Source organism: Chiloscyllium plagiosum, unplaced genomic scaffold (genome assembly GCF_037043375.1).
Source record: "Chiloscyllium plagiosum isolate Xiang-an unplaced genomic scaffold, Cpla_swu_hap1 HiC_scaffold_38, whole genome shotgun sequence".
NCBI lineage: Eukaryota > Metazoa > Chordata > Chondrichthyes > Orectolobiformes > Hemiscylliidae > Chiloscyllium > Chiloscyllium plagiosum.
In genome coordinates this window covers 86958784-86982705 of record NW_028270176.1, presented here as the reverse complement: position 1 = coordinate 86982705, position 23922 = coordinate 86958784, and the positions used below count along the sequence as shown (strand labels likewise).

Here is a 23922-nt window from a genome sequence, read left to right as displayed (position 1 = left end):
ATCTAAAGGGACGAAAACTGCTCTCATTACTGCAGATATGGTGGTCTCACCAGCACTTCCACACGTTACTCTCAGGTATATACTCCAAACTCTATTACTGAGAACCTTTGAAACAAAACATTCGATTCCCCTTCCTGATTCCCTGTTGTAACTGTGTGGTAGCTTTCTGTGTTTCCTGAACAATTACCCCTGGTCCCTTTGTTGTGCAGCTTTCTATAGTTTCCACCATTTAAATAATACTTTGTTCTTTTATTATCTCCTCCAAAATGAGCAACTTCCCGTTTTCCCAAGTTACATCCCATCTGGCAACTTGTTGCCCCCTTCTCCTGAGCATCTCTCTCTTTTCATAATCCTCTTAGACCTTTACAGTTATGCCTTTTCTAGGAGATATCCCCCCCCCCCCCTTCCCATTCTTCCAAACATTTACTGGGAGCACTGGGCAGTGGGAAGCAGACAGAGTTGCTATCTTTTTAGGGATACGCTTTGGAGTTATTGAAAGGATCTTCCTCCCCATTGGTCAGGATGGAGACAACTTGCCCATCGTTAGCCTTTCACACCCATGTCTTATTGATGAGGCAGAGCGGCAGCACGGAATGAAAGAAAAGAAAATAATTCTTGTTCCCCATATCTCACTGACGCTTGGATCATTTTCTCCAATGTGTCAAAGAACTGCTGTGTTCAGTCACATGAGATCTCAAGTTGCAATTTCCTAGAAACCCACAGATTTCCCCTGAGTTGACTGCTGTTGTCCTCAAGGGTAATATGTACAGTAATCCTGGGCCACAAGGAGGGGATGGTGTGAGTTTCTAACTTGAACTGATAGTGATGGATTTTATAAACTTGTATTACAGGATATTACAGGTGGACATTCAGATGGTAATCTCAGTAAATGTTCTGCCAAACTCTGATTGAATTACTCAGTATATCAGGACCTGGATATTCGCGTTGTGTGTGTGAGTATTGTGTTCCAGATCAGTCCCATTTGCTGCTTAAAAATTCTCCTTTGAATCATCGCATTCTCGCAAAAGGTCTCCCCAAACCTTCAATGTGTCATGTAATCCTTTTATGATGACCTGATGAGTGTAAGGTTTATTTTTCGAATGTTTAATTTTTGTATAAGGATGTCTCAGAGAGGGAGCAGAATATTCTTAAAGGGGAGAATAACCATTTTGAGGGGAGGCTGTTGTTTATTGGTATCAATGACATAGGAATAGAAGAGTTCACATTATTGGATCATTGGAATCTCTTGTGGGGTAGAATTGACCTCCATCAGAAGGATGGATTGTACTGGTACTGGAAGGGAACAGTTGCTAGTGTTATTCAGGAGGCATTAAACCAGTGAAGGAATGTGGGTAAACCCAGAGAGAGAGTGAGGGAAGAGCTAAGTCTGACGCTGGTACAGTTCAGACGTCAAACAGTCAAGGCAGACAAGGGCAAGGCACAGAATGAGCAGTTACACTGCATTTATTTCAATGCAGGAGGCCCGATAGTTCGGGCAGAGGAGCTCAGGGTATGGTTTTGAACATCGCACTGGGATATTATAGCAATTACAGAGGCATGACTCAGGGATGGATAAGACTAGCAGCTTAATGTTCCAGTGTATAGATGCTATAGCAAAGATAGAAAGGGGGCAACAGAGCAAGGGGAGAGGTATTTTTGATTAGGGATAACATTACAGCTGGGCTTCAAGAGGATATTCCTGGGAGTACATCCAGGCAGGTTATACAGGTGGAACTGAGAAATAAGAAAGGGATGATCTCCTTATTGGGATGGTACGATTGACCCCCCTTCCCCAATAGTCAGCAGGGAGTTGAGAAGCAAATTTACTAAGAGATCACTTCTCTGTAAGAATAGTATGGTTATGTACAAGACTTGACTTTCTTTGTTATTCATTCACAGGATGAGGGTGTCACTGGCTGGGCCCAAAGGGCAGTAAAGAGTCAACCACATTGCTATGGGTCTGGAGTCACATGTAGGCCAGACCAGGTAAGGATGGCAGATTCCTTCTCTGAAGGATATTAGCGAATCTGATGAGATTTTTTTTCGCAATAATCAACAATGGATTCATGGTCTTTAATAGATTCTTACTTCCTAATTTTTATTGAATTCATATTCCACTCTCTGCCGTGATGGGATCCAAACCCTGGGCCCCAGAATGTTATCTGGGTGTCTGGATTATCCATCTAGTGATAATCTCACGAGGCCATTTGGCAGGGTGAGTGACTGAGGTATCCGTGGGGCAGCACATCAGCACCAAAGATCCCATGGTCTCTGCGGAAGATAGAAAGGGCTGGGGAGGGAGGTATATCCCTGGTAGTGGGGTCTGACTGTAGGTAGCGGACATAGCAGAGGTTAATGGAGATTAGTGGGTGGCAGATGAGGACTGGGGGGTTATATTCTTATTGTGGTTGGAGGGGTGGGGGGAAGGCGGAGGTACAGGAAGTGGAGGATATGCGTTGGAGCGCATTATTGATCACGTGGAAGGGAAATGTGGTCCTTGAAAGAGGAAACCTTTCTGGGATGTCCTGGAGTGGACTTGCTTCTCCTGGGAGCAGATATGTCAGAGGAGGAGGAATTGGGAGCACAGGATAACGTTTTAACAGGAATATACTCGAGGGTAATCAGGAGAGCAAAAAGGGAACTTGAAATATCTCTAGGAAATAGTTTAAGGAGAATCCAAAGAGATTCTACAAATACATTAAGGATAAAATAATAACCGGACAGAGAATAGAACCCCTTAAAGATCAACAAGGCCATCTATGGAACAACAGGAGGTGGGAGAAATACTATGCTATTCTATTCTAGAGAGTTTGGAGAAATAAATAGTGATCACTGGAAAAGTGTCTATATTACAGAGGAGGAAGTACTGGATGTCTTAAAAAGTAGCAAGGTGGATAAATCCCTGGGACCTGATCAGGTGTATCCCAGAAATTTGTGGAAAGCTAGGAAGGTGATGGCAGTGCCCCTCCCTGAAGTATTTATATCACTGTTTGTGACACGTAAGATGCTGGAAGATGGGTGCCATTATTTAAAAAAGGTGGTAAGGAAAGGCCAGGGAACAAGAGAACAGTCAGCCTAACGTCAGTGGTAGGGAAGTTGTTGGAAGGGATTCTGGGGGACAGGATTTACATGTTTTTGGAAAGACAAGGATTGATTAGGGATAGTTAACGAGGCTTTGTGTGTGGGAAATTCTATCTTTCTAACTTGACTGAGTTCTTTTGAAGATGTGACAAAGATGATTGATGAAGACAGACTGTGGACGTTGTCTGTATGGACACTGAACGATGTTCCACAAAGCAGACTGGTTAGCAAGGTTAGATAACATGAAATGTTGGGAGAACTAGCCATTTGGATACAAAACTGGCTTGAAGGTAGGAGGCAGAGGGTGGTGATGGAGAGTTGCTTTGCGGACTGGAGGCCTGTGAGCAGCGTTGTCCTGCAGGAATGGATATTGGGTCCTTAAATAAATGACTTGGATGTGAATATATGCGGTATGGTCAGTGGGTTTACAGAAGACACCAAAATTGGAGGTGTCGTGGACAATGAAGAAGGTTAGTTCAGAATGCAACAGTATCTTGACTAGATGGGCCATTGGAGCGAGGAATGGCAGACTGGGTTCAATTTTGACAAATGTAAGCTGTTGGATTTTAGGAAAGGCAAATTAGAGCAGGACTTATACACTTAATGGTAAAGTCCTTGGGAACGTTGCTGAACACAGAGAACATGGAGTGCAGGTTCATTGTTCCTTGAAAGGAGAGTCGCAGGTAGGCAGACTAGTGAAGGGGGGGTTTGGTATGCTTATATTTATTGGTCAATGCATCGAGTACAGAAGCTGGGACGTCAAATTGTGGTTGGACAGGACATTGATTAAGCCATTTCAGAAATTCTGTTTTAAGTTCGAAATTCCCTGTTCTGGAAAGGATGTTGTGAATCTTGATAGAGTTCAGACAAGATTTACAAAGACTTTGCTAGGGTTGGAGGATTTGGGCTACAGGGAGAGGCTGAATAGGCCAGAGTTAATTTCCCTGGAGAGTCAAAGACTGGGAGGTGACTTCATGGAGATTTATAAAATCATGAAGGGCATGGATAAGGTGAACAGCCAGGGTCCTTTCCCCCCAGTTAGGTGGGATCAAAATAAGATCACATGGGCTTAGGTTGAGAGGGCAAAGATTAAAAACGGATCTAAGGGGCAAAGTTTTCAAGTTGTGTGTGGTGTATGTGTGGAATGAGCTGCCAGATGAAATAGTGGAAGCTAATACAATGACAACATTTGAAAGGCATCCGATTGGGTACATGAAGATGAAGAGTTTCCAATGATACGGACCAATAGCTGGCAAATGGGGCTCCATTTGTTGAGGATTACAATTTGGAAGGTGTCTAATGTCTAGGCAGGGAGACTTGCTGGTGATACTCGGGAGGCATTAAACCAGTGAGGGAGTGGGTGTAAACCCAAGAAGATAGTGAGGAAAGAGATATGTCTGAGGCTGGTACAGTTCAGAAGTCAAATAGTCAAGGCAGGCAAGGGCAAGGCACAGAATGAAGTCGGACTGAGCAGTTGCACTGCATTTACTTCAATGCAAGAGACCTGACCAGGAAGGCAGAGGAGCTCAGGGTATGGTTTTGAACATGGCACTGGGATATTGTAGCAATTACAGAGGCATCACTCAGGGATGGATAGGACTGGCAGCTTAATGTTCCAGGGTATAGATGCTATAGGAAGAATAGAAATGGGGACAAGAGAGGAGGGGGAGTGGCATTTTTGATTCGGGATAGCATTATGGTTTTGCTCAGGGGAGATATTCCTGGGAGTACGCCCAGTGAAGTTATTTAGGTGGAACTGGGAAATAAGAAAGGGATAATTATTGGGGTTTTCTGCATGGTTTCGTCCGGGTGCTCTGGTTTCCTCCCACAGTCCAAAGATGTGCAGGTTGGGTGGATTGTATAGGCTGAATTGCCCATAATGTTCAGGGATGTGTAGGTTGGCTGGCCCTGAGAAGTGCAATGTTATAGGAGGAGGTTAGGAGGCTTTCCAGGTCAGTATTAGTATGATGGGCTGAATGACCTGCTTCCACACTGTTGGGAGTCTCTGAGAATTCTACTCGTTTTAAAATAGTTACAGAAAATAATATACCAGATCTAAGAGTTAAGGTTCTGAATTGGACAAAGGCCGATTTTGATAGCACAAGGCAAGAACTTTCATCTGGCCCCTCAAGCCTGCTCTACCATTCAATAAGATCAGGCCTGATCTTCTCATGGCCTCTGCTCCACTTTCCTGATCTCTCACCATAACCCTTAATTCTTTTCCTATTCACAAATCTACATTTTGCCTTCAAGGCATTCAAGTTGATAACGTCAAATGCTGCACTCGGCAGGGAATTCCACAGATTCACAACCCTTTAGCTGAAGAACCTCCTCCTGAACTCAGTCCTAAATCTGCTCCCCCTTATTTTGAGGTAATGCTCTGTAGTTTGAGCCACCCCCAGTGGAAATAGCCTCCCTGCTTCTGTCTTATCTACTCCCTCATAATTTTATTGTTTCCTATCCAACCTCCCATTCTTCTAAATTACAATGACTATAGAACCAGTTTTCTCAATCTCTCCACATGCACCAATCCTCAACTCCCAACCCAAACTAGTGAACCTCCTCTGTACTCCCTCCAACGCCAGTACATCTTCCTGAAGTAAGGAGACCAAACCTGTACACAGTACTCCAGGTGTGGCCTCCCCAGCACCCTGTACAGCTGCAGCATAACCATCCCTCTAGCAAGGAAGGACAATATTCCCTTCACTGCCTTAATTACCTGCAAACCAACTTCCTGTGATTCATGCACAAGGACACCCAGCTCCCTCTGCACAGCAGCATGGTGCAAGTTTTCACCATTTCATCATCCAGTTTGCTGTTAGTCCGACCAAAATGGATGACCTCACATATCCCAACATTGAACTCCATCTGCCAGATCCTTACCCATTCACACAACTGATCTGTATCCCTGTTCAGACTTACAGTGGCCTCTGCACACATTGCTCTACCTCATCTTTGTATCAAATGTGAACTCTGACACCGTACACTTGGTCCTCAACTCCAAAACATTTGTGTAAATTGCAAACAGTTGTAGTGCCAACACAAATCCAAACACCCATTTATCCCCATTCTTTACATTTTGTTGGTTAACCGATCCTGTATCAATGATAATTACCCATAATGCCAAGCATCTTTACCTTATTCAGCAGCCTTTTATGTGGCAACTTATCGAATGCCTTCTGGAAATCCAGGTACACCACATCCACCGAGTCCCCCTTGTCCACGGCACTCGTCGCATCCTCAAGTAATTCCAGTAAACGTGTTAAACGTGACCTGCCAATCATGAATCCATGCTGTGTCTGCTCAATGAGACAATTTCTACCCAGATATCTCACCACCACTTCCTTGAGAGGTTCAAGCATTTTCTCCACTACAGAAGTTAAGCCATCGGATCCTTTTTGAAAAATAGTACCACCACATTTGCAGCTTCCAGTCTGTCAAAACCAGACATTCAACAAATTTTAGTGGATTATCACGAGGTCTATTTGTTATTCTCTCTCCCCCCCCCCCTTTCCCACCAGATCTTTTAGTCCCTGGGATACATTCCATCAGAGCCAGGAGACCCATCTACCTTTAGGCTGTTATCTTTCCCAACATTACCTCTTTACTGGGAATGATTGCTTCTGTATCCTCATCTGCCATTGCCTCCATAGGCCTGTGACAATGAGAGTACATAGACAGTATGTTCCTGTTAAGGCCAAGGCTGCTAGGTGTAAAGAGTGCTGCCTGACGAAAGAAATTGTGGACCTGGTCAAGAAAATGAAGGAGGGATATGGCAGGTACAGAGAGCTGTGTTTTTGTGAATCCCTAGAGGAGTGTAGTGGCAGTAGGAGTATACTCGAGGTTAACCAGGAGGGCAAAAAAGGGACATGAGATAGCTTTAGGAAATAGGTTTAAGGAGAATCCAAAGTGATTGTACAAATACACTAAGGACAAATGAGTAACCAGGCAGAGAATAGGTACCCGCAAAAATCATCAAGGCTGTCTGTGGAACCGCAGGAGGTGAGAGCGAATCTGTATGAGCGGAGAGGTTTTACAAACAAAATGTGCACATCGGAAAACACAAATTTGAACGTCCCAGTCTCGTGTTTTCAGTAAACGGGGAATTGCCTCAGTGTGGCTGCAGGCATGAGTGCGCGCCACCATCTTTATTCGGGGCAAGAATTCACTGGACACGTGCGGAGCCGCCAGCTTTGTAGGGGGCAAGGTGCAGCCAGGCGCAGGTGCAGCCTTTCCCTGGTACAGAGTCATTTGGCAGGATCTCCACAGAGCACATTCAAACTCAGAGAAATGAATGTTTATTTCTGGATTTGTTTCGTCATTCATTTAAATGATTTGGTATCGTAAATGAGTTTGCAGGTCATACAAAATTGGAGGTATTGTGGATAATGAAGGTTACCTCAGATTACAATAAGATATTGATCAGATGGAGTTTAATTTAGATAAATGAGGTGCTGCATTTTGGAAAAGCACATCAGGGCAGGACTTGTACACTGAATGGCAAGGCCCTGGAGACGTTTGCAGAACAAAGAGACCTTGGATTACAGGTTCATAGTCCTTGCAAGTCAAGTTGCAGGTCGATAGGATGCTGAAGAAGGTGTTCAGTATATTTTCCTTTATTGGTTAGAGCATTGAGTATAGGATGTGGGAGGTCATGTTGCTGTACAGGACATTTGTTAGGCCACTTTTGGAATAGTGTGTGCAGTTCTGGCCTGCCTCCTATCAGAAGGGTTCTGTGAAACTTGAAAGGTTTCAAAAAAGACTTACAAAGATGTTGTTGGGGTTGGAGGATTTGAGCTGTAGGATGAGGCATAAAAGGCTGAGGCTGTTTTCCCTGGAGTTCCATAGGCTGAGTGGTGATGTTATGGAGGTTTATACAATCATGAGGGGCATGAATAGAGTAAATGAACAAGGTGTTTTCCCTGGAGTAGGAGTGTCTAGAAGTAGAGGGCATTGCTTTAGGGTGAACGGAGAAAATTTCAAAGGGACCTAAAGGACAACTCTTTCATGCAGTGGGTGGAATGAGCTGCCAGAGGAAGTGGTGGAGGCTAGTACAATTAAAACATGTTAAAGGCATCTAAATGGACACATAATATGATTAGGAAGCATTTACAAGAATATGCGCCAAGTGCTGGCAAATGGGAATAGATTAGGTTTGGATACCTGGTTGGCGTGGATGAGTTAGACCGAAGGGTCTGTGTCGGTGCTATACATCTCTATGTGGGATCATAACAGCTTATACTGCTCTGCTTCATCTCTGGGCTCCCTCATGACCACTTTGTCAATATCTGGCTTCCTCAGTCTCGAACAATGCGTGTATATTTGGTCTGTTTAGTATTTTACTATTACTTTTACAGACATTTTTGTAAGTTAATTTTTCACTGCCGCACAGCCCCTGACCATATGCTGCTTATTAATTTTTTTTCTGGAAAATCTTTGACAGTCGAGAATTCTTTTTTCCCAATAAGCAAATGCATTTTCCTTCCATTTCTGACTATCAAATTCTGCACCATTTTCATTTCCTGTAATCCGTTTTGCACTCACTGAAACATCGACTGTGTTTCTCCTTCCAGTGATTAATGCCAAATCCCTGTTGCCTGTGGAGAGGGTGATGTTTGACTTTCTTGTACAGGTGCAGTTTGTGTGGTGAAGGTGCTCTCACAGTGTGGTTGGGTAAGTGGCATTATAGGTTATTCATGACAGCAACAGTGATGATTTGAAGGTAATGTCCAAATCAAGAACAGTTTGTAGTTTTATTATCCTGCTTATAATTTCACAAAAATATTATTGGGAACTTTAGGCATAAGGTCAGAGACTGATGATGTTAGGTCAGGTGACCAAAAGCATTGCCAATTAAGCAGGCTTTGAGGAATGTCTTAAAGGAGGAAAGCAGACCTGTGAGGTTTTGGCTGCGAATTTCAGAAAATGTTGCTTTGGCAACTGTAAAAGCAGCCACACAGGTGAAATAATGAATGAACAGATCATTGGGTGTTTCGAACACAATGGGTTGTCGAGGTCTTCAAGGATGTGTGATGCGGCAAGCTAGGGATGATCACAACCAGGAATTAAATCAAGAATGAGAATTTTAAATTGAGGGATGTGGGCCAGATGCTGGCCGATGAGACTACATTGGGTTGGAATATCTGGTCGGCATGGACGGGTTGGATTGAAGGGTCTGTTTCCATGCTGTATATCTCTGTGGCTCTATGTTGTTGATTATGAATAGGAGCCTTTTGATGGATCAACATGTTTTGGTACAAGGGAGTACTTGGGCAGCAGAGATTTAGTTTTTCTTGAGATTACAGGGAGATTGAATGTGGGAAGCTGGTAGGAGTGTGTTTGGATAATGAATTCTGGAGATAACACAAGGTGGATGATAGTATATGAGCTGAGACAAGGATAGAATCAGCTAGAAATAGTGATCTTGGAGTGGGACTGGGCTGTCACCGTCACCTTCCCTCTGGAATTCAGTTGGTCGTCAGGTTGTGAATCAGGGCGGTAACACAATCGGGAGCTGAGTGGCCCTGGTGGAGCTTAAAATGAGTGTCACTCAGTTGGCTGTTGCTGAGCAGCTGCTGCTTGATAGCCCTGTTGATGACATCTTCCATCACTTTACTGCTGATCGAGTGTGGACTGATAGAGGGAAATTGCCTGGGTTGGATTGCCCTGTGTTGAACATCCCTGGGCAATGTTCTACATTGTCGGTAGATGCCAGTGCTGCAGTGGTACTTGGCTCGGTTGGTGGCAAGTTCTGGAGCACAAGCCATCAGTATTATTGCCAGAATATTGGCAGGGCCCGTAGCCTTTGCACGACTTAAGCATTTCTTGATGTTATTCAAACTGGTTTAAAACTCACATCTGTGATGTTGGAAACCACTGGAGAAGGCTGAGATGGATCATCTCACTTTACACTTCTGGCTGCAGGTTGCTGCAAATGCTGTCATCTTATCTGGTGCATGGATGTGTGAGGCCCCTCCATCAGTAAGGGTGGGGATTTCTGTGATGCTTCCTCCAGTGAGTTGTTTAATTGTCCATCATCGTTCACAACTGGGTGTGGCAGAACTGCAGAGCTCCGATCTGTTCCATTGGTTGTGGGATTGTTTAGCTCTGTTGCTTGCTGCTGATGCTGTTTGAAATGCAGATGGTCCTGTTTGGTAGCTTCACCAGGTTGGCACTTCATTTTTAGGTCTGCCTGGTGCTGCTCATGGCATGCCCTCCTTTCCTGTCCATTGTGATGGGTGAGTGTGGGATTTGCAAACCCATGAGATTTCAGATTGTGCTGGAGTACAGTTCTGCTACTGGTGATGTCTCACAGTGCCTCAGAGATACCCAGTTTGAGATCCTACATCTCTTCAAAGTCTGTTCCAATTAGAACGGTGATAGTGTCACTCAACACAATGGAGGTTTTTCTCAACTTTAAGCCAAGACTTGTGTCTCCAAAAGGAAAGCTATGTCCTTTAGGACCTGACCAGTTCAGTCAGTAATTCTGTTGCAGAGCTAGTCTCGATTGTGAACATTGAAATCCTGTACCCGGAGTACGTTTGACACCATTTTACTTCCTCAGTGCTTCCTTCAAATGTTGTTCAACATGAAGTAGAACTGATCCATGAGCCAAGGGAGGACGGTACGTGGTAATCAGCAGGAGCCATGAGATTTCCTGGTGTCCGGAGTCAATGCTGAGTACTCCCAGGGCAAATCCTCCCTGTCAGTGCCAAGACCTCTGCCTGGACTGTCCTGCTGGTGGGGCAGGACATATCCAGAGATTTCAGGAGAAAGTGAAGACTGCAGATGCTGGAGATCAGAGTCAAGAGTCTGGTGCTGGAAAAGCACAGCAGGTCGGGCTGATGAACGGCTTAGGCTCGAAACATCGATTCTCCTTCTCCTCGGATGCTGCCTGACCTGTTGCGCTTTTCCATCACCACAATTTCAATATCGTGGGATGGTGATGGTGGTGTCTGGTCATTGTCTGTAAGGGTTGATTTCATGAGTATGACTATGTCAGGCTGTTCCTTGATTGGTCTGTGAGACAGCTCTGCGCATTTTGGTACCAAAATCCAGATGTTCGTCTGGAAGACATTGCACCATCGAGAGGGCTGATTCTGTGGTTGTATTTTCTGGTGCCTTGTTAGATGCCGAGTGGTCCATCCAGTTTCATTCCTTTGCAGTGATTATTTCAGTGAGTAGCTTGCTGGGTCACTGTCAGGTTGGCAGGATGTTTTTCGCCATTGACAATGATTCCATGGAGTTCAGGGGATTCCTAATTCCAGTTATTTTTTCTTGAATTCAGATTCCACCATCTGCCAAGATGGAATTCGAACCAGGACTTCAGTCATTTGTTTTAATATTTTGGATAAAATTTAAATACATTAGGTTTGTTCACTCACTTTAAATATCACTTACCCAGGTTTTGTTTCTTTGTAAACACTGTCCATCCTCCTGTCTCCTCCACTCTCCCCTCCAACAACAAGAGTTTGGAGCACATGGAGTTTCTCTGTCACTAAGACTGAGATAATCCGATCTGCTGCTTCCCTCCCTCCCACTAGCCTACTAAGTCAAACTGCTTCATGTGGTGTTCCCGGTTTTTGTCCAAACCTACATCTTTCTCCAATCTCATCTCATGTCAAGCCTTATCAGAGCTCATCTTGACCCTGTACCCTAATATCACTAAACCATAGACTTTCCAACTCTCTTTTCTCCTCCTCCTCATCAGTCCCCCTCACCGATTCACAGACATTGTTTCTTGTTCTATCTTTTCTGGTTATGGTCCTTCTCACCCATTCTGTGAAAAACTGACATTTGACCTCACGGTTGTTGGAAAATGCTGCTCCATTTCCACTTTCCCTTTCCTTTCTGAATTCCTTGCATTTGGTGTCCCCCGTGGATCTATCCTTGGCCCCTCCTGTATCACACCTACATACTGCCAGGAGGTGACATTGTGCAAAAGTACCATGTTGGGTTTCACATGTACAATGACAATGCCCAGCTCTCCCTCCCCATCATCCCTCTCCATTACTCCACTGTTACTCAGTTATCAAACTGCTTACCATGCTCCCACTACTCGATTAGGTGCAGTTTCCTCCAATAAAACATTGTAATGGTTAAACCCGTTGCCTAACAAGTTCCTTTCCCTAACTGCTGAGCCTCTCCCTCTCACTGGGAACTATGCAGCAGAACTAGACTCATCACAATACTCCTGTTATATCTGACGCGAAGCTGACCTTCTGATTAGACATCTACACAATCACAAACACCAGGAATTCCAATCTTTAAACCGTTGCTTATCTCCTCCTCATCTCGGCTCCATTGCTACTGAAACCCCTTACCAGTGTCTGTGTTGCCTTAAACTTGACAAACCCAAAGCAGAACCCTTGATTCTGTGACTGGCTCAGAATCTGGTTTCAGACCGCACCCCCCCCCCCCCCCCCACCCCCACCCCCACCCCCCTCAGTATTTACCCTCGGACACATCAGTATTTATTCGGTCAAACCCCTGAAGAATCTGGTGGTGCAGTCTGATTGTAGCTGGCGGAATTGATAGACGATGATGTGTTGTATCTGGGTGGAAGGTAAGGACTTGGTGGAGGGGAGGGGTTCTCTCCTTGTTGCAGTTGGAGATGTGGGTTTCAAAGGCAGAGGTGCAGGAAGTGGAGGAGATACATTGGATGGTATTGATCACATGGGAGGGGAAATTGCAGTCCTCGAAATATGGGGCCATTTGGTATGTTCTGGCTTCACTGGAACACAGCAGTAAGCATGAAATAGAGATGTTGGCCAGGGAACAGGCTCGTGTGTTTAAAGTGGCAGGCAGCTGGAAGCTCGGGGTCTGTTTTTGCAGCAGAATGTAGATCATCAGTCGTCATTTCGGCCACCTCCACTGAGATGCTGCCAGACACAGGTTCCTGTCCCCTCCATTAACAGCTATGCACCCTCCCAGCCAGATCGTAATCCACTCATTTTTCTTTCCAAATGTTCCAGTCTCTCTTTGGGTTCTGTCCCTCCCTGTTATTTACACTTTAACACCTATCTCCTGCAATACAAAGATCTGCAGGTTAGTTGAATTGGCCAAGCTAAATTTCCCATAATATTCAGGGATGTGTAGGTTAGGTGCATTAGATAGGAGAAGTATACAGTAGTAGGGTAGGGGAATGGGTCTGGGTGGGATACCCTTCGGAGGGACGCTGTGGACATTTTGGGCCGAATACCTGTTTCCATGCTGTCAAGATTCTAATTTTCCCAGCTCCCATCGGATCCGAGGAAGGGCCACTGGACATATTTCTGTTCCCAGATGCTGCCAGACCTGCTGAGCTTTCCCAGTACCTTCTGCTTGTTGTTCCTGATTGACACCATCCATACACCTTCTGGGTGTGATTCAGACAGGGGGAGGATACCACCACTGACCTCACAATGGGGTCCAGCTGATTGATGGCAGCTTCGGACCAATAGGAAAAGGTGGTGGGACTGGTGGACCAAGTGGAACCAGCTGGTCATCCAAATAATGGGAGTGAATGAGGGGCGTGGCCAGTGGGATGACACGTCACCAGTAACTCTGCCTGTGCAGTGCCACGTGACTCGGCCGTTGGTGAATGTGCGAGACGCAAACAGGAAAGGGGAGAGTGGCCTCAGAGACAGGGAGATAATGAGGCTCTTTAGACTGGGAAGTTTTAATTACACTCTGTGTGGTTCGTAAGTCTGAATTAGAAACTCTTAATCCTGCGTTTGCAGCAGATGGGAAAATGGCTGCGGCCCTCAGGCGGTGAAAGGTTCTGGGATATGGCCGCCATTTTTATTGGGGGTAAGGTACAGTGAGGCGTATGTGCATGTCCCCTTCCTATGATGGGTGGGGGGAGGCGTGCAACTTGAAGAGAGGCATTTACACATCAAGCATATACCAAGAAAAAAGTATGTCTTTAATTCTTCCTGTACTGACTGTGAGTTTTGTTTTGTGAATTTATTTCATAGGATATTAAATCAGAATAATTGAGGCTGGGATCTCAAAAGCAAGTTTTTACAGTCAATGGAGTCATCAGGATCTGAATATCATTGACATTTAACTGTGGAAGGAGAAAGGTTTGCCTGTTCTGTTTGTGGGAAGATATCTCCAATATTTTTGTTAAGCAGAAAGATGTACAAATTCGTGGTTGGATCACCCTTTGGGTGTGTGCTCTGTTCTGGGCCCTGCAGCTGAGGAAGGAGATATTGGCCTGAGAGGGAGCACAGATTTATCCAAATTACACCTCGTCTCTTTGTAAGAACTCTCAGATTTAGACCCAACCACCCACTTCATGATGCTAACCTGTAAACTTCATGTTTTCAATTACCTGCAAACTTCCCATTAAAAATCCTTTTGGACTCAAATTCCAGTACCTTTTCAGGTGGAATGTTCCAGCTTCTGAAAAACTGTCTGTTCATTCAGAAACTGCTGACGTCCATGTTGACTCTGGGGTTACAAAGGGCTGAATTGAAAGATGAGGTACTGTTCCTGAGCTCCCATTGAGATGCATTGGAACAGTACGGGAGGCTGAGGGCAATGAAGAGATAAAATACTGCAACGTCCATGTGTCAGCCTCTCCGAAAGGTCAATGAAGAGCAGACAATGAAGATGACAGGGCTGCAACTGTGAGGGCTGCTTGGCTCAATGAGAGTGTTCTGGAGTTGGGTGTAAACAGACTGATGTGAGACTGGGAGAAGGTGAAGCTGAAACTCAGTTTTAGTTCAGGCCCTTCAGATATTCACCTGGTCCCAATGTGAACAGCTAGTTTTTAAGTGATACCTGCGGAATATTTGTGAACAGTTTGTAAAGTATTTCTCCCGAGGGCAGTTGATTTAACCACATTGCTGTGGGTCTGGAGTCACATGTTGGCCAGACCAGGTGAGGATGACCATTTCCTTCCCTACAGGATATTATTGAACCAGATGGGTTTCTAACAATCGACAATAGTTTCATGGTCACCATTCGCCTTTTCATTCTAGATTGTATTCAATTCCGATGCCACCATCAGCCATGTTGGGATTCTATCCCTAATCCTCGGAACATTGCACATGTCACTCATCTGGCAGGAATACCATTAAGCCATTGCCTCCCTTTTAGCAATGTATAAAAGAAAGTTCCATCATTCTAGGTGTACAATGTGAGATAAAATACTGCAACGTCCATGTGTCAGCCTCTCCGAAAGGTCAATCAACAGAAATTTGTTTGTGGCCAAATATTTCACTTTTTTTTTGTGGGGGGGGGTGTTTATTAAACAAAAATGAATCCAAATAAAAATCATATGCCACGGACATGTAATTTCTGAAGCCGGAGGGGGATTACAGAGACAGGGAGGGTTGTGGGGCCAGAGGGTAACTATTTTCCAAACATCACTGTGGTGTACATGGACTGCAGCATTTCAGGGAGGCGGTTAACCACCACTTTCTCCAAGACAAGTAAAGGTGGCCAGTAAATACTGGTCTGGGCAGCAAAGGCAATCCCCAGTGAGTAAAACCAAGCAGTGACCTCTCTAAGCTGACTTGCTGTGTAGTTAAAAACTCTCTGGAAATGGAGTGGGCAGAGAAGAGAAACAGTTACATTTCACAGCTGCCCTCCGAGAGACCTCGCCCTTGGAAGTACTCCGAGCTGGGGATCAGATCAGTGAGTTTCAGTCTCTTCAAATGTCAATCTTAGCCGGTTTTATTTTATTCAATCTACAATAGTGAGTAAGGTGAGGATTTATTTTTAATGTCTTAGGGTCTCTTGATTAAATGTTTAAGATATGAAACATAAGATTTGTTATTCTCGGGCAGTATTTTTCGAGCAGTAAGACTGTGTCTTTGTTTTGGTCTGTAGATTGTTATGGCGGAGAGATGGCCTGTTGTAGAGTGGCGTGCTTTTCCTGTCGGATGTGGGAGATTAGGGAGAGTTTCAATGATCCTGATGATTATGTCTGCAGCAAGTGTGATTTCAAATCCTTTTGGATCGCATGGATTGGTGGAGGAGTGATTAAAGGCAGTGAGGAATTGACTGGAGCCGGGGGGTGTGATAGGTGGCAGTCTCAGGAATGCAGGATACTGCAGATAAAGTCAGGTAGATGGGTTACCGCCTGGAAAGCTAGGAGGGGTAGGTCGGTACTGCAGGAGTCTCCTGTGGCTATCCCCATCTCAGACAAGTATACTGTTTTGGAAAATGTAGGTGGTCATAGACTTTCAGGGGAATGTAGCACTGACCATCAAGTTACTGGTACTGAGACTGGCTTTTAACATAATATGAGGTATATTCAGTTCCACACGATCGATGGTGATAGGGGACTCTCTAGTCAGGGGCACAGTCTGCTGTTTCTGCAGATGACAGTGAGAGATCAGAATGGGGTGGTGCTGCCCTGGTGCCAGTGTCAAGGATGTCTCTGAGGGAGCAGAATATTCTCAAAAGGGAAAATAACCAGTGGGAGGACATTGTACATTGGTACCAATGGGATAGGAAGGGGAAAGCATGGGGTCCTGACGAGCAGGGAGATTTGCTAGTGCCACTCGGGAGGCATTAAACCTGTGAGGGAGTCAGGGTAATCCTAAAGAGATAGTGAGAAAAGAGGTGAGTCTGAGGCTGGTACTGTTCACCAGTCAGACTGTCAAGGCAGACAAGAGAAAGTCACAGAATGAGGTGCGACGGACCGGTTGCACTGCATTTATTTCAGTGCAAGAGACCTGACAGGTCAGGCAGGTGGGCTCAGGGTATGGTTTTGAACATAGTACTGGGATATTACAGCATTTACAGAGGCTTCACTCTAGGGATGGATAGGACTAGCAGCTTAATGTTCCAGGGTATAGATGCTATAGCAAGGATAGAAAGGGGCCAACAGAGCAGGGAGAGAGGTGTTTTTGATTAGGGATAACATTATGGCTGGGCTTTGGGACGATATTCCTGGGAGTACATCCAGGCAAGTTATTTGGTTGGTACTGAGAAATAAGAAAGGGATGACCATCTTACTGGGATTGTATTTTAGACTCTCTCCCAATAGTCAGCGGGGAATTGACACAATTTTACAAGGAGACCTCAGTTATATGTAAGAATAATACGGATGCAATGATAAGTGGTTTTAACTTTACAGCACTCCGAGGCTATGTTGGTAGCGTTAAGGGCTTGGATGGAAAGGTATTTGTTCAGTGTGTACGAGAACATTTCAGATTCAGTTTGTAGGATGTACCTACTAGAGAAGGAACAAAACCTGAACTGTTTTCTTTATTCATTCACAGGATAAGGCTGTCACTGGCTCGGCCAGCATTTATTGCTGCGTTTACCCAGAGTCAACCACGTTGCTATAGGTCTGGAGTCCCATGCAGACCAGACCAGGTAAGGATGGCATTTTCCTTCCCTAAAGGTCGTGAGTGAACCACATTGGTTTTTCCAACAATTGACAATGGATTCCTTGTCGTCAATAGATTATTTTTTTCCAGATATTTATTGAATTCACGTTCCAAAATCTGCCGTGACGGGATTCAAACCCGGGTCCCCAGAACGTTATCTGGATTTCTGGATTAACTGTCTAGCGATAATGTCACTCCGTCATCACTGCCACTTAGGAAATGAGGCAGGGTGAGTGACTGAGGTATCAGTGGGGCAGCCCATCAGCACCAAAGATCCCACAGTATTGTGGCTCAGTGGTTAGCGCTGCTTCCTCAGCACCAGGGACCTGGGTTTGATTCCAGCCTCAGGCGACTACTTGTGTTCAAGTTGGCACATTCTCCCCAGTGTTTGTGAGGATTTCCTTCGGGTGTTCCAGTTTCCTCCCACAGTCCAAAGATGTGTAGGTTAGTTGGATGATCCACATTATATTTCCCAGAGTGAACAGATGCAGTATATGAGATTTTGGGATGTGCAGGCAAATCTCTGCCTGATGTGAAAAGATCCTTTTGTGGTCTTGGACAGAGGTCAGAGGGAGGTGTGGCAGCACGTTTCACATTTCCCATGGCGGCAAGGGAGGGTCAAGGGTGTGGAGGATGGGTTGGTGGGAGGGTGTGGACCGAACATGGAGGTGCAGAGGGAATGGTCTCTGCGGAACGCAGATAGGGTTGGGGAGGGAAATATGTCTCTGGTGGTGGGGTCTGACTTTCTGTATCAGAAATAACAGAGGTTAATGTGCTGTATCTGGAGGTTAGTGGGGTGGAAGGTGAAGACCGCAGGAGGGGTGGGGTAAAGGCGGAGGTGCGGGAAGTGGAGGGTATGTGTTGGAGGGCATTGTTGATCAAGTCAGAGGAAAATTACGGGCCTTGAAGTAGTCCTTTCTGGGATGTCCTGGAATAGAATCCAAAGAGATTAAACAAATATATCACTGACAAAAGATTGACTGGACCAAAGAATAGGACCTCTGAAAGGTCAACAAGGCTGTCTATGGAACCACAGGGTGTGCGAAAAATATGCAAATATTTTACTTCATTTTTACTGGCGAAGTATATGGAAGCTCAAGAGTTTGGAGAAATAAACAGTGATAACTTGAAAAGTGTCCATGTTACAGAGGAGGTGGTACTAGATGTCTTAAATCACATCAAGGTGGATAAAGCCCTGGAACCTGATCAGGTGTGCCCTGGAACTTTATGGAAATCTAGGGAAGTGATTGTTGGGCCTCTCCTGAGGTATTTGTATCGTTGATAGCGACAGGTGAGGTGCCATTATTTTTAAAAAAGGTGGTAAGGAGAGGCCATGGAACAAGAGAACAGTGAGCCTGAAGTCAGTGGCAGGCAAGTTGTTGGAAGGGATTCTGAGGGACAGGATATCCATCTATTTGGAAAGGTAAGGAATGATTAGGGAGAGTCGATGTGGCTTTGTACATGCACAATTGTCTGTCACTAACTTGAGTGAGTGTTTTGATGTGACAAAGAAAATTGATTAATCCAGGCGGTGAACGTTGTTTATATGGACATTCAACAAGGTTCCACAAAGCAGAATGGTTAGCAGGGTTAGATAACATGAAATGCAGGGAGACAAAGCCATTACAAAACTGCCTTGAAGGAAGGAGACAGAGGATGATGGAGGGTTGCTTTGCGGACTGGAGGCCTGTGAGGAGCAATGTGCTGCAAGAATGGATATTTGGCCCTTAAATAAATGACTTGGATGTGAATATGAGGTATGGTCAGTAGGTTTACAGAAGACACCAAAATTGGAGGTGTAGTAGACAGTGAAGAAGGTTAGTTCAGAATACAATAGGATCTGGATCAGATGGGCCATTGGAGCAAGGAATAGCAGACGGAGTTCAATTTAGATAAATGCGAGCTTTTGTATTTTGGAAAGGCAAATCAGGGCAGAACTTATACACTTAATGGCAAAGTCCTGGGGAACATTGCTGAACAAAGGGACCTTGGAGTGCAGGTTCCTAGTTCCTTGAAAGTATAGTCACAGGTAGGCGGGGTAGTGAATGCAGCATTTAGTACGCACCCTGTTATTAGTCAATGCATTGAATGCAGCTGTTGTAACGTCATATTGTAGCTGTAGAGGGCGCTGATTACAGCTCTTCTGGAATTCTGTTTTCAGTTCCAATCTCCCTGTTCTTGGAATAATGTTGAGAAACGTGAAAGGGTTCAGAAAACATTTGTAAGGACTTTGCCAGGATTGGACGGTTTGAGCTATTGGGAAAGGCTGAATAGGCTGGGACTATTTTCCCTGGAGAGTTGGAGGCTGAGAGGTGATCTTATAAAATCATGAAGGGCATGGATAAGGTGAGCAGTCAGGGACTTTTTCCCAAGTTCGGTGGGTCCAGAACTAGAGGGTACAGGCTTAAGGTGAGATGGAAAAGATGTAAAAGGGATGTAAGGGGCATCTTATTCATGTTGAGGGCATTACAAGTATGGAATGAACTGCCAGAGGAAGGGGTGGAGGCTGGTACAATTGCAGCATTTAAAAGGCCTCTGATTGGGTACATGAAGAGGAAGACTTTAGAGGGATAAGGGTGAACCGCTGGCAAATGGGACTCCATTAACGCTCTCCGTTATTGGTCAATGCATTGAATACAGAAGCTGGGATGTCATATTGTGGCTGAACAGGACGTTGATTAAGCCACTTCTGGAATTCTGTTTTCAGTTTGAATTTCCCTGTTCTGGGAAGGATGTTGTGAAACGTGAAAAGGTTCGGACAAGATTTACAAAAACGTTGCCAGGATTGGAGGATTTGGGCTACAGGGAGAGGCCGAATAGGCTGGGGTTAATTTCCCTAGAGAGTCCAATACTGAGAGGTGACTTAATGGAGATTTATAAAATCACGAGGGGCATGGATAAGGTGGGCAGCCGGGGTTCTTTTTCCTGAGGTTAGGTGGGTCCAAAACTAGAGCACATGGTTAAGAGGGCAACGATTTAAAAGGAATCGAATGGCAATGTTTTCAAGCTGAGTGTGGTGTGTGTATGGAATGAGCTGCCAGATGAAGTAGTGGAGGCTGATGAAATCACAACATTTAAAAGGCATCCGATTGGGTACGTGAACAGTAAGGGTTTGATGGATCCAGGCCAATAGCTGGCAAATGGGATCCAGTAGTTTAGGATTCCTCGTTGGCATGGATGAATTGGACCGAAGTTCTGTTTCTGTGCTGTACATGTCTATGATGTTAATAAACTAAGATGTGTTCCTGTTTTGTGGAGAGCAAGCTGAAGCACAGATAATTGTCCTTGGAGCTGAGAAGGTGAAGTAGTGATTTTTGGCCTGGTGCAGATTTGGTTCCAAGATATTGAATTTGCGGAGAGAGAGGAATTGTTAACACTGTCGCAACGTTTAGTAACTAGTTTCAAGTAATTGGCAAATAATACAAAGTGAAAATGTGAATATTATTGTACTCAGTAAGTTCTGAGCATCTGGAACAGTCTGAACGACACAGATTCAGTAGGTATTCTGAAACAGACTTGGAATTTTAATTTTTAAGGAAAGATTTGGGTGGATGTGGGCAAATAGGAGGGGAATTGGGACAGGTTTGCAGCATCTCCAGAGGGAGAGAGTACAGACCCTGTGCTCTGTGATACTGCCCCATTCACTGTGAATGATGAAGCTCATCCCAGGGCAGAGAGAGGGATGATCCCTCCACTCTCATCACAATGGGGCCCGGCTGATTGACGGCAGTTCCAGACCAATGTGAGGAGAGTCTGTGTGGTCCTACAGCCAATGGGAGTGAATTAGGGGTGTGGCCAGCAAGATGACACATGTCCATGAGCTGTGCAGGTGCAGTGTCACTGTTTGGGATTGGGAGAGACAGCAGAGACTGGGACAGAGGCTGTTGGACCTGAATTACAATTCCCGGTAAATTAAAGCCAAAAGAACTGTGGAAGATGTAAATCAGAAACAACAACCAGGAGGAACTGGAAAAGCTCAGCAGGTCTGGCAGCATCTGTGAAGAGCAATCAGAGTTAATGTTTCAGATCCGGTGTCCCTTCCTCCGAACTGATACTGAGAGAAAAAAATATTGGTTTATATGCAGAAGGTAGGGTTTAGGGGAGGATGTAAGGAGTAAAGGAAAGGTGGGGATAGAGCGAGAAGAAGGGTTGGATAGAGGAGTCGATAACGATCTGGCTGGCGGAGGGCGACTAGCTGTTAATGGAGACTGTTAGTGGCTAACCTTAAGTAGTGTGTAATGACAGGCTGTGAGAACAAGGCCTGGTGTGGTGGGTCGGGGACTAGGATGGGATTGCTAAACTATGGTTAGTCAGTAACTGTCTCCGTTGTAAGCTGTTCTCAACAGACATCACTCTATGATCAGAGCTGCAGATGGGCGGCATGGTGGCACAGTGGTTAGCACTGCTGCCTCACAGTGCTAGAGACCCGGGTTTTATTCCCGCCTCAGGCAACTGTCCGCGTGGAGTTTGCACATTCTCCCCGTATCTGCGTGGTTTCTCTCCCACAGTCCAAAAATGTGCGGGTTAGGTGAATTGGCCATGCTAAATTGCCGTAGTGTTAGATGTAGGGGAATGGGTCTGTGTGGGTTGCTCTTTAGACGGTTTGTCTAAGTAATCTAATCTAAACAAAACCTCTTCACTATCCTTCCTAACCCCCTCTGAACTCCTCAATGATGTATCTTAAAGTTGTTCTCTTTAATCAACGTTTCCAGCATTCGTGAAACATTTTAGGAGAATTGTCAGTGCGAAAGGCTCCATACAATGCAGGAAGTTGTTGTTAATGTCTGACATTAGGAGAAACAGGAATGAACCCTCTCTCTCATACCTGATGAACAGCAGCAAAAGCAGGACGCACTGAGCATGCTCCAGCCCACAATGGGCCTCTGGTGATTGATCTCAGTGCAGGACCAATAAGATGATGGGGATGGGTCTGGAGGACCAGGCAGTGCCGGTTGATCCTCCAACCAATCTGAGTGAATGAGGGGCGTGGCTATACTCTACCACGTGATAAGCAACACTGGCAGCACAGTGTTGTTGGGACCAAGCCATTGGAAATGTGTGAAGGTGCAGGGCACGGTTAAGGAAAGACCTATTGACCAGGAAGGGAAGGAAATTTTAATGGAATGGGCTGAGACATTTTACAGAACTTAGTGCACATCGGAAAACACAAATTTGAAAATCCCAGGCCCGTGTTTGTGGCAAACCAGCAAATGGTGAAAGGTGTGAATGATTACCGCCATCTTTATTGGGGGCAGTGATCCACAGGACACGTGTGTGGCCGTCGACTTTGTGAGGGGCAAGCTGCAGGGGGACGCATGCACAGCCTTCCCTGGAAGGGAGTGATAGGGCAGGATTTACACAATGTCAGAGTCAGGATATTTTCAATGTCAGAGTGTGATGCTGGAAAAGCAAAGCAGGTCAGGCAGCAGCCGATCGGTGGGAAGGAAGATGGACATGTATGCCAGTGCTGAGTTGGAAGGTTGGATCTGGGATAAGGTGGGGGGAGTGGAAATGAGGAAACTGGTGAAATCCACATTGACCCCATGTGGTTGGAGGATCTGAACACAGAAGATGAGGCGTTCTTCGTCCAGGCATCAGATGCCTGGCATTTGGCGGTGGAGGCGGCCCAGGACCTGCATGTCCTTGATGGAGCAGGAAGGGGAGTTACAGTATTTGGACACAGGGTGTTTGGCTTGTTTAGTGTTTTACTGTTCGTTCACAGAGCTTTTGTAAGTTAATTTTCCTCTGCTGCCCAACCCCTGGCAATGTGCTGCTCTCTAAATGGACTAAATTTTCCACAGTATCTTTGCAAGTGAATAATTCTTTTTTTCAACAAGAGTGCATTTTCCTTCCATTTCTGACCATCAAATTCTGTAACATTTTCATTCCCTGTAATGCATTTAGCACTCCCTGAAATATCAACTATGTGTTTCTCTCTCCACAGACGCCAGTGATTAATGCTAAAGCCCCATTGCCTGTGGAGAGGGTGATGTTTGACTTCCTTGTACAGATGCAGTTCGTGTGGTGAAGGTGCTCCCACAATGTTACAGATTATTCACTCAACGACAGTGAAGAGCTGACAATGTGTGTGCAAATCAACAACAGTTTGTATTTTTATAATTTTTATAATTTTACAGAAATTGAGAATTTCTGACATAAGGCCACAGATGGGGATATTAGGTCAGCTGATCAAAAGTATTGCCAAATAAGCAGGTTTTCAAGAATACCTTAAAGGTGAAAGCAGGTCTGAGAGGGTCAGGGTGCGAATTCCAGACAGTGTTGCCTTGATCATGTCGAAACAGTCAGACCGGTGAAGCAATGAATAAATGCATCTTTGGGAGTCTGAAAGCAAATGAGTTGTCGAGGTCTCACAGGTTGTGTGGTGCAGGGAGACAGGGATGTTCACAGCCAGGAATTACATCACGGGAGAGAATTTTAAATTGTTGCTTGTAAATCGGAGCCTTTTGATGAATCAACAAGTTTTGGTACAAGTGAGCACTTGGGCAGT

The 23922-nt window shown here is 45.1% G+C and overlaps 1 long non-coding RNA gene across 1 annotated transcript in view; it reads left to right on the top strand.

Moving 5' to 3' along the window:
* Positions 1-23922, top strand: part of LOC148139721 (uncharacterized) — a 54238-nt gene that overhangs the window by 4141 nt on the left and 26175 nt on the right. The window contains exon 2 of the long non-coding RNA XR_015753541.1: positions 852-953. This is a non-coding gene — a long non-coding RNA (uncharacterized LOC148139721). The remainder of the gene's footprint in view (positions 1-851; positions 954-23922) is intronic.